The 11,708-nt window shown below is 33.1% G+C and overlaps 1 non-coding gene across 1 annotated transcript; it reads left to right on the top strand.

The window, feature by feature from the left end:
- Positions 1-6,218: 6,218 nt before the first annotated feature.
- Positions 6,219-6,325, top strand: LOC114906696. Its single transcript, XR_003796511.1, has one exon. It is a non-coding gene; the product is annotated as a U6 spliceosomal RNA (small nuclear RNA).
- The last annotated feature ends 5,383 nt before the right edge of the window (positions 6,326-11,708 follow it).

The raw sequence follows: 11,708 nt of genomic DNA, 5'->3' as shown, positions 1-11,708 counted from the left end.
GCTACATGTGAAAGAATGAAATTAGAACATTCCCCAACACCATATACAAAAATAAAGTCAAATGGATTAAAGACCTCAAAGTGAGACCAGATACTATAAAACTCCTAGAGGAAAATATAAGCAGAACACTCTTTGACATAAACTGCATAAATATTTTTTTTTGAATCTGTCTCCTAGTGTAATGGAAATAAAAACAAAAATAAACAAATGAGGTATAATTAAATCTAAAAGCTTTTGCACAGCAGAGGAAACCATAAACAAAATGAAAAGACAACATACTGACTGGGAGAAAATAGTTCCAAATGATGCTACTGGCAAGGGATTAATTTCTAAAATATACAAACTGCACATATGGCTTAATATCAAACAAATCAAATGACCCAATCAAAAAATGGCCAGATGATCCTGGGCTTCCCTGGTGGGGCAGTGGTTGAGAGTCCACCTGCCAATGCAGGGGACACGGGTTCGTGCCCCGGTATGGGAAAATCCCACATGCCGTGGAGTGGCTGGGCTCGTGAGCCATGGCTACTGAGCCTGCACGTCTGGAGCCTGTGCTCCACTACAGGAGGCCAAAACAGTGAGAGGCCCAAGAACTGCACATCAAAAGAAAAAAAAAAAAAAAAAAAAAAAAAAAAGGTCAGAAGATCTAAATAAACATTTCTCCAAAGAAGACATACAAATGGCCAACAGGCACTTAAAAAGATGCTCAATATTGCTAATTATTAGAGAACTGCAAATCAAAACTACCATGAGATATCACTTCACACCAGTCAGAATGGCCATCATTAAACTGTCTACAAATTATAAATGCTGGGGAGGGTGTGGGGAGGGTGTGGAGAATAAGGAGCCCTCCTACAGTGTTGCTAAATTGGTGCAGCCACTATGGAGAACAATATGGAAGTTTCTTAAAAAACTAAGAATAGAGTTAGTATACAATCCTGCAGTCCCACTCCTGGGCATATATCGGGAGAAAACTCTAATTCAAAAAAATACATGCACCCCAGTTTTCATAGTAGCACTGTTTACAATAGCCATGTAAGCAACCTAAATGTCCATTAACAGATGAATTGGTAAAGAAGATGTGGTATATATATTTACAATGGATTATTAGTCATAAAAGAGAATGAAATAATGCCATTTGCAGCAACATGGATGGACCTAGAGATTATCATATTAAGTGAAGTAAGTCACACAAATATCATATGATATCACTTATATGTGGAATCTAAAAAAATGATGTAAATGAAGTTATTTACAGAACAGAAATAGACTCAGAGTCATAGAAAATAAGCTCATGGTTGCCAAAGGGGATAGTGGCAAGGGAGAGATAAATTGGGAGTTTGGGATTAACATATGCACACTACTACATATAAAATAAGTGGGCAAAAATCACCTACTGTATAGCACAGGGAACTATATTTACTATCTTGTAATGACCTATAATGGAAAATAATATGAAAAATATATATATATATGAATCACTACTTTGCTGTACACCTGAAACTAACAGAACATTGTAAATTATACCTTAAAAGGGTTAGCAAAAATTAAAACAAAGAAAAATTCTTGAGGCAAAACCATGTAAGCACAAGAGAGGAAAACTTATGAGATGCAGTTCTAAGAAGGAAAATTACACTTATAAATGCCTACATTAAGAAAATAATAAATATTTAAAGTAAACAATCCAACTATAATCCCCAACAATTTTTAAGAAGAAAAACAAATTAGGCCCAATGTTAGTAAAGGAAAGGAAATAATAAAAATTAGAGCAGAAATAAAATGAAATATAGACTAGGAAATTAATAGAAAATGTCAAAGAAATAAATATGGCTTTTTTTTTTAAAGATAAACCCAATTGATAAATCTTTAACTATATTAAGGAAAAAAGAGAACTCAAATAAATAAAACCAGAAATAAAAGAGAAGGCATTATAACTGATCCCACAGGACTACAAAGAATCCTAAGAGACTACCAAAATATTTAAAGAAGATCTAACATCAATTCTTGTCAAACTCTGACAAAATCATTTTATGAGGGCAGCATTTCTCTGATACCAAAGCCAGACAAAAACACTACATGAAAAGAAATTTACAAGTCAATATCCCTTATAAACATAGATGCAAAATTCCTCAACAAAATATTAGAAAACCAAATTCAATAGCACATTAAAAGGATCATATGCCATGATCAAGTGGATACATCCTTGAGATGCAAGAGTTGTTCAGTATGCAAAATCAATAAATGTGATACACCATGTTAACAAAATAGAGTATAAAAATTATATGATCATCCCAATAGATCCAAAAATTTTTTTGACAAAATTCAGCATTCATTCATGTTAAAACCTGTCAACAGTAGATAAAGAAAAAATGTACTTCAACATAATAAATGCAGTCTATATCAAACCCACAGCTAACATCATACTCAACAGAGAAAAACTGAAATCTTTTCCTCTAAGAAACAAAACAAGTGTACCCATTCTACTTCTATTCAACATAGTACTGGTAGCCCTAAAAATCATCTAGTCAAGAAAAATGCATGAAATGTATCCAAATTGGAAAAGAAGAAGCAAAATTGTCTTTATTTCCAAATGACATAAATTTACATATAGAAAACCTTCCATCAAAAACTGTTAAAACTAGTAAATGAATTCAATAAAATTACAGGATACAAAATCAATTTACAATATCATTTCCATTTCTATAAACTAGCAATAAACTATCTGAAATGTAATTAAGAAAACAATCCCATTTACAATACCACCAAAAATAATAAAACAAATAACTCAATTCTTTTTTGGCTGAGTAATATTCCATTGTATATATGTACCACATCTTCTTTATCCATTCATCTGTTGATGGACACTTAGATTGCTTCCATGTACTGGCTATTGTAGATAGAGTTGCAAGGAACATTGTGGTACATGACTCTTTTTGAGTTATGGATTTCTCAGGGTATATGCTAGTAGTGGGATTGCTGGGTCATATGGTAGTTCTATTTTTAGTTTTTTTTAAGGAACCTCCATACTGTTCTCCATAGTGGCTGTATCAATTTACATTCCCACCAACAGTGTATTGTAGTGAGGTGTATGGACCTAGAGTCTGTCATACAGAGTGAAGTAAGTCAGAAAGAGAAAAACAAATACTGTATGCTAACACATATATATGGAATCTAAAAAAAAAAAAAAAAGGTCATGAGCAACTTCAGGGCAAGATGGGAATAAAGACACAAATCTACTAGAGAATGGACTTGAGGACACGGAGAGGGGGAAGTGTAAGCTGGGACAAAGTGAGAGAGTTGCAGTGTATATATGGACATATATACTCTATCAAATGTAAAATAGATAGCTAGTGGGAAGCAGTTGCATAGCACAGGGAGATCAGCTCCGTGCTTTGTGACCAGCTGGAGGCATGGTATAGGGAGGGTGAGAGGGAGGCAGATGCGAGAGGGAGGAGATATGGGGATATATGTATGTGTATGGCTGATTCACTTTGTTGTAAAGCAGAAACTAACACACCATTGTAAGGCAATTATGCTCCTATAAAAATGTTTAAAAAAGAATAAAAAAGAACAAGCTTGAAAAAGGAGACAAAAGATCTGTACACTGAAAACTATAAAATATTGATGAAAGAAATTGAAGGAGACACAAATAAATGGAAAGATATACCATGTTCATAAGTTGGGTGAATTATTATTTTAAAAATATCAACTCTACCAAAACTGATCTACAGATTCAATACAGTCACTGTCAAATTTCAATGGCATTTTTCACAGAAAAAAAAAAAAACAACTTAAAATTCATATGGAACCGCAGAAGACCTCGAATAGCTAAAGCAAATTTGGGAAAAAGCAAAGCTGGAACCATCACACTTCATGATTTCAAACTGTATTACAAAGCTAGAGTAATCCAAACATTATGGTACTGGCATAAAAACAAACACATAGATCAATGGAATGGAATAAGGATCCCAGAAAGAATCCCACATATATATGGTCAATTAATTTTCAACAAGGGTGTCAATAATCCACAAGGGAGAAAGGGTAGGCTCTTTAATAAATTGCATTGAGAAAACTGGATATCCACATGCAAAAGAGTGAATCTGGACCTTTATCTTACATCATGCACAATAATCAACTCAAAAATGGATTAAAGACTTAAACATAGTACATGAAACCATGAAACTTGTAGAAGGAAACAGAGGAAAATCTCTTTGACATTGATCTTTGCAATGTTATTTTTTTCTCTTGATTTGACAGCAAAACACAGGCAATAAAAGATAAACTAGTAGGACTACACCAATCCAAAAAAGTTCTGGATAGCAAAGGAAACAATAAAAAAAAATGAAAAAACAACTATGGATAGAAGTAAATATTTGCAAATCATATATCTGGAAAGGGATGAATATTAAAATTTGACAAGTAACCCACACCACTCATTAGCAAAAAAAACCCCAAAACAAAACAAAACACATACAATTCAGTTAAAAATTTGAGAGAAGAACTGAATCAACATTTTTCCAAAGAAGACATACAAATGGCCAGCATGTGCATGAAAAGATGGTCAAAATCACTAATCATTAAGGAAATGAAAATCAAAACCACAATGAGTTTGTCACTTCACATCTGTTAGGTTAGCTATTATAAAATGCCAAAAGATAATTCTTGTTGGAAATAATGTGGAGAAAAGAGAACCATTGTACACTGTTGGTGGGAATGTAAATTGTACAGGCATTATGGAAAACAATAGGAGACTCCTTAAAACTTAAAACTGGAAATATAATATGGTCCAGTAATTCCCACTTCTGGTTGTATATTCAAAGAAAATAAAATCTATGTCTCAATGAGATATCTGCACTACTTGCACTCATTGCAGTATTGTTCACAGTAGTCAAGATATGGAAACAGTCTAAGTGCCCATTGACAGATGAATGGCTAAAGAAAATATGATACATGCACACACACACACACACACACACACACACACAAACTGGAATATTTCTCAGCCTTTATAAAGAAGGAAATTCTGCCATTTGTGACAACATGGAAGAACCTGGTGGACAGTATGCTAAGTGATAAGCCAGAAACAGAAATACAAATATCTCATGAATCTCATTTATAAGTGGAAGCAAAAAAAAAAAAGTCAAACTCATAGTAACAGATAGTAGAATGGTGGTTACCAAATGTTGAGGGGTGGGGGAAAAATGAAGTTATTGATCAAGGGGTGCAAAATTTCAGTTATAAGATGAATAAGTTCTGGAGATCTAATATACATTATGGTGACTATAGTTTATAATGACATTGAATACTTGAAATTTGCTAAGAGAATAGATCTCAAAAGTTCTTACCACACATAAAAAATTATATATAGTAAATATAGGATATGTTAATTAGCTTAATTGTGGTAACCTTTTCACAATGTATACATATTTTAAAATATCGCCTTTTACTCCTTACATACACTCAATTTTTATTTGTCAATAATACCTTAATATAGCTGTTTTTTCAAAACTTTTTAAAAAACAGAGTGGAGTATTGAAGTCTCCTATTGTTATAGAGCTATTTCTTCCTTCAATTCTGTCAATGCTTGCTTCATACATTTAGGACCCATGATGTTTGGTTCCTTCATCCTTTTTGTTAGAAAGCATGCGGTTTGGTTATTTCTGTAGATTGGAACTGGTTTTAGTTTTGACACAAATAGAAATCAATGTAAAAAGGAAAATGTATTGTTTATATAGATTTTATGTTGCAGTAAATGATTATACATTCACTACATAAATTCAGTGAGACATTTATCATGTGAAACCATATAAAAAGGTTCTTGTAAAACATAATTGATTCTATCTTTACCTCTGAATTTACAAAAAGTACAGTGACATTATTCAAAGGGACCTTTATTTCACTGACACTGTAAAAGTTGAAGAAAGAGTGTTTAACTCCAATAATTAACTCCTTATCTCAGGGACATCTGCTAAGCTTTATGGAAACGTAGAGACAGGGGAGGAATAAATTTCCCCACTCCTAGCCCCTAAAATGGATAGCTATAATCCCAATCACTGCTCTACCAATAAGGTTTCTTAAAATACCTTATAAAATAAAAGAGGTTTTCTTTCTTCTTTTCTATAGGTCATGCATCCAATTCATCCAAAACACTCATCAAGTTACCTAGGTATAAATAAAAGGAGGCAGAAATAAGCTTTACATCATTCTATTTAAAATCAGTGCTTGCTTCGGCAGCACATATACTAAAATTGGAATGATACAGAGAAGATTATCCTGACCCCTGTGCAAGGATGACATGCAAATTCATGAAGCATTCCATATTTTTAAATGCTGGAGAGGGTGTGGAGAGAAGGGAACCCTCCTGCACTGTTGGTGGGAACGTAAATTGATACAGCCACTATGGAGAACAGTATGGAGGTTCCTTAAAAACTAAAAATAGAACTAGCATATGACCCAGCAATCCCACTAATGGGCATATACCCTGAGAAAATCATAATTCAAAAAGGGTCATGTACCACAATGTTCATTGCAGCTCTATTTACAATAACCAGGACATGGAAACAACCTAGGTGTCCATCAACAGAAGAGTGGATAAAGAAGATGTGGCACAAATATACAATGGAATATTACTTAGACATAAAAAGAAATGAAATTTAGTTATTTGTAGTGAGGTGGTTGGACCTAGAGTCTGTCTAGGTGCAAAGTGAAGTAAGTCAGAAAGAGAAAAACAAATACCGTATATTAACACATATATATGGAATTTTAAAAAGACGCTTCTGAAGAACCTAGGGGCAGGACAGGAATAAAGACACAGATGTAGAGAATGGACTTGAGGACACGGGGAGTGGGAAGGGTAAGCTGGGACGAAGTGCAAGAGTGACATGGACATATACACATTACCAAATGTAAAATAGCTAGTCGGAAGCAGCCACATAGCACAGGGAGATCAGCTCCGTGCTTTGTGACCACCTGGAGGGGTGGGATAGGGAGGGTGGGAGGGAGGGAGACGCAAGAGGGAGGAGATATGGGGATATATGTATATGTATAGCTGATTCACTTTGTTATAAAGCAAAAACTAACACAGCATTGTAAAGTAATTATACTGCAATAAAGATGTTAAAAATAAAATAAAATAGATGTGTTATAAGCCTTCTTGTATTTAGTACCATATTGGTAGGATTATTAAAATACATAAATCTGTATCAAGGTTGTTCAGTTTGTTCCATATCCAATTCCTATTCATGGAGTCAAAGAAGGATCAGTCCTGTGGACAGCTTTGTACTGTTCTTAGATTTACTTGGTAAGTAGGACTCTTACAATCTATATTTGTATTGGTGTTTTCACACTAGATAATTTAAAATCTCACTTTATGTGAAACATTCCTCTTTTAAATTAATGGATATTAAAAGTTGCATGGAGATTGAGTCTACATGTTCTTAGGAAAAAATGTTTCTAAAAATAATTTTAAGTAACAGGGATTTAATTTTAGTTCTGTGACCTGTATTTAGTTTTGATAATTTTTGTAACTTATAGTTCCTAAATGATAGGACTTGTAAACCTTTTTATTTCAATAGCATAATTTGTAACAAATCTAAATTATTGAAGAATCACTGTGTTTTTAAAATCAGAATTGGCATATTTTCCCACAGAGAAGTATTCAAAAAGGTCATCAAAAGATAAATATTCTCTGCTAGAATATCATATGAGAAAAGGATATAGAATAATTTCAATTGAAGTCCGAAGATATTATATGAGGTATAATCAAACAGCAAGAAGAACTTGTTGATTGACTCAGACATTGATGAAATTATTATCCTGGTTCTAACCATAGAAAGAAGGAAAAAGAAGGCATTCAGGAAAGATTTAACTTTAACAGTAGAGACTGAAAAATCTTACAATACTTGCAACTTTAAGAATCAGTGTTTTTAATGATTTCTAAAATCTGGCAAGATTTAGAAATGCTCTCTTAGCAAAGTGAGCATTGCACTATAGAAAGAGCATGAGGCTTTGAAGTCTGGCAGACATGGGTTTCAGTCCTAGATCTATTATTCAGTAGTTAGATGACTGGGAAAATTATTTGAACTCTCTAATCCTCAATGTCCCTATGTTTAAAATAAGACATATTGCACAAGAAATGTGTGTGCGTGAATGTGTGAATATTACATGGATGATTATACCAAAAATGACTTAGCACATGTAAGAGTTTCAAGAAACACTAATCTCATTAACCCTATACTTTATGTTCAAAATATATATTAACTTTATTAATGATACTATAGTGTTTGTGCATTTTAATTTAAAAAAATATCTTCACATTTTCCATCTGCTTTTTCAGAAGTGAAAATTTCATTCATCTATGCTCCAAGTAATGGGGATGTGAGTGAACAAGCTGCAGACCCTATCCTTAGGCGACAATTTGGTAACAATACAAACAATAAAATTAAAAAAAATTAAAATACAGTGTGAGAGGTGATATAATACACTGGAACGGGATACAGAAACACAGAGGAAGGAGAAACACAAAGAAAAATCAGCAAAAAAGTGAGGAAGTAGGAATAGAATTAAAAAAAAACTTTAATGATAAGTCATAATTGAGAGAAAAAAGAGAACAAAAAATTTTAGGGAGTTTATAGACATTTTATTCACAGTATAATACTGTTTTCTAAGGGCATGGACATTGATCAGTAGGCTTATGTTATTGGAAAACCCAGATGAAAGTGACATATGAAATAATTTGTTTGGATACATATAATGGAAAACACCTGAAAAAGTATCTACTCAATAAATATGTGTGAAGCCCTCACAAGGCAAATATCAAGTATTCCAATGATTTAATATCCTTTTATTTTTAATTCATGCAACTTTGTGTCATATAACACATAAAATATGTTTCCAGGTGAGAATTACAGGAGTATTCAGAGATTTTTTTATTCTGTGAATAATTTTATAAAAAAAAATTTAAATTTCATTACTTAAATTGTACCCTTTTAGGGTATTTTCACTTTTATTTTATTGATTATCCAGTTACCCCTTCTCAGGCAAATCCATCTTTTTCCTTTTTATTAATTGTACAATTTCCAGCTAAGCTGGCTGAGAACTACTCTGTCTTCAAAATTAGAGTTGTCTTATTTACCTTTTCAAGATCTTTTATGTCAAATGTAACCAAAACTAGAACGTACTTTATTTTTAATTCTTTTTTCATTCTACCCCTCCCTATGGTCCCTCAAAGTAAGCTTGGAACTTAGTTGAAAAACTCCACTTAAACTGGTTACATTTTCTCAGCAGCATAACACACTACAGAGAACCTCTTTTAATCCACAGATGTTGAGGCAGCACAAGACTTTAGCTGTCAAAGTAACTCTCCATAGCCACCTGCTATTTGCATGCAAAACATGCCTCCCTGTTGGGGCCACAAAAGTAAATGCATTTTTGAGGAGAAAAGTACTGGTTTAAGCAATGACAGAACTTTTCTTCTCACAAATTACTAAATTTATCTTTATGTGACAAAAATAGCAGGGAATTACAAAAGATGTATAATAGTTAGGAAGAAAACATTTTTGCAAGAAAAATATTTTTTAAAAGTCTCAGCCTTGGGGCTTCCCTGGTGGCGCAGTGGTTGAGAGTCCGCCTGCTGATGCAGGGGACACGGGTTCGTGCCCCAGTCCAGGAAGATCCCACATGCTACGGAGCAGCTGTGTCCGTGAGCCATGGCCGCTGAGCCTGCGCGTCTGGAACCTGTGCTCCACAACGGGAGAGGCCACAACAGTGAGAGGCCCGCGTACCGCAAAAAAAAAAAAAAAAAGTCTCAGTCTTTATCACCAATCAAAAACTTGAAACAAAAATATAGTTATTTGTTTAGCATAATACCTTTAATGGAATAGGAAGAGTTTATACTAGATATGTTGAAGCTATTACTTTAATTACATAGTATGGAAACACTTTCATTACCATAATTTAAATATTAAGTTATTTTCATTATAATCTGGAAAAACCTGCATAATTGATTCTCACACTAGCTCAGGATATACTATTCAGTATGTCCTTAACACATGACTAGACAAACTATTGTTAATAAACATATTCATACTATTTTAACAATGTTCCACTGCAGTGAACTGAAACTTAAGAAGCTGATCTGAAATCATTGTCTCAACTAACTTGTTATATGTGAATTTTTAAAAACAATTAAGATTACAATTAAAAACTGTTCTCTAATTTATTGTTGAAATGAGACTATCCAGTCATAGTCTACCGCACATTCTCTCCAGAAGAATATTTCCATTAAGCTAGTCAAATAGAAATCGAAGTTGTTATATGTGTTCATGTGTGTATGTGTAAGAGAGAGAAAGAGAAAGAGAAAAAGGGAGTGTTGGAGAGAAAGAGGGAGAGAGATAGAGAGAGAGGGAGGACAGTGAATAAGCAAAGACCTTTATTCTTGTCATATATTAATAAAGTGAATATGTGACTAAGTGTATATCTTACACCATGATATGTAAAAAGTTATACATTCTCTATTTTCATAAATGCATGGAAGCAGCATGATACTTTGCACCCAAAAATTAAGAACTAGATAAGGAATCAACAAATTAGACTGCTGCTTTTTTAAGGCTTGGCATTGCAAAAATATTATTACCTCATTTTATAATAAAGAAAATATAAATCGTAACAGTTACTGCTGAAGAAATTTGTCTATTACTATTGTGAATAGTATAAAATAAATCCAACATCTTAGACTTCGTACAATAGAAAGAACTACTTTTTATTTTCTGATGGCGATCTTATGTCCTCTCTAAGTGAGAAACAGCCAAAACAGTAGTGACAACAATATTCACTGTTAAATTAAGATAAGTGGAATGCTGCCTAGGAACAAAACAGAAAAGACAGGAAAAGTATGCATTTCGAAACATTAAATAGATCTGCTCCCAGGTAGATTAGCTTGTTATATCAGTTGTGTTAAATGGAATTATTTCAAATTATTCCTAACAAGATATTATACTTTCTGTTTCCAACATACTTCAAATGAGATACCTGAAGTGTTTTACAAATATAAAGACATTAAGGTTTTTGTGTCTCTGTTAAGTAATGACAAGATACAAGATACACTATTTCCTCAAGCATGTGGAATTTGGGCATATTTTCTTGACCTACAAGACAAAATGCTAAACTCCTTTTCAAGAAAAAGAATCATGTATCCCTTCTTTGGTCTTTTATATTGGGATTCCTTTTAAGTATGTTCAATAATTTTCATCTAGTTTTTTCCTTATGATAAAAATTAATGACAAATGAAAAGTGTCTGGAAAAGTGCTATTAATATACTTTACCAGTTTTACCTTGTTTCTCTAAAGTAAAATGCATTCCAGTGATGCATAATCTCCACAGATCCCCTTTCCTACTTTGTAAACATTTGAGAGACCATCTTAAATTTTGAAGAGCTAGAAGCAAATAATTATTTATAGAATCTTTATAAAGCGGTTACAGCAAATCATTTTATTTTCAATAGACAAATAGCAGCTCAACATATATTCTGTGTTACCTACCATTGGGGTTGGACCTAATGATCCATGTTCAGGTTGTGATTTATACAATAATATTCTATTTAATTATCTCTTGATCACGTGGTGCTACCTTAATCTATTTCCCCAGCTTTTCTGCAGGGATTAAACATATTAAGTAAAAAAAGTCACAGTCCTTATGTTACTCTTGAAGAA

The sequence above is a fragment of the Monodon monoceros genome, unplaced genomic scaffold, assembly GCF_005190385.1.
Source record: "Monodon monoceros isolate NGI ecotype Baffin Bay Population unplaced genomic scaffold, NGI_Narwhal_1 Super_Scaffold_22, whole genome shotgun sequence".
Lineage (NCBI taxonomy): Eukaryota > Metazoa > Chordata > Mammalia > Artiodactyla > Monodontidae > Monodon > Monodon monoceros.
The sequence above is the reverse complement of the archived record's forward strand: the minus strand, read 5'-3'. Positions and strand labels throughout refer to the sequence as shown.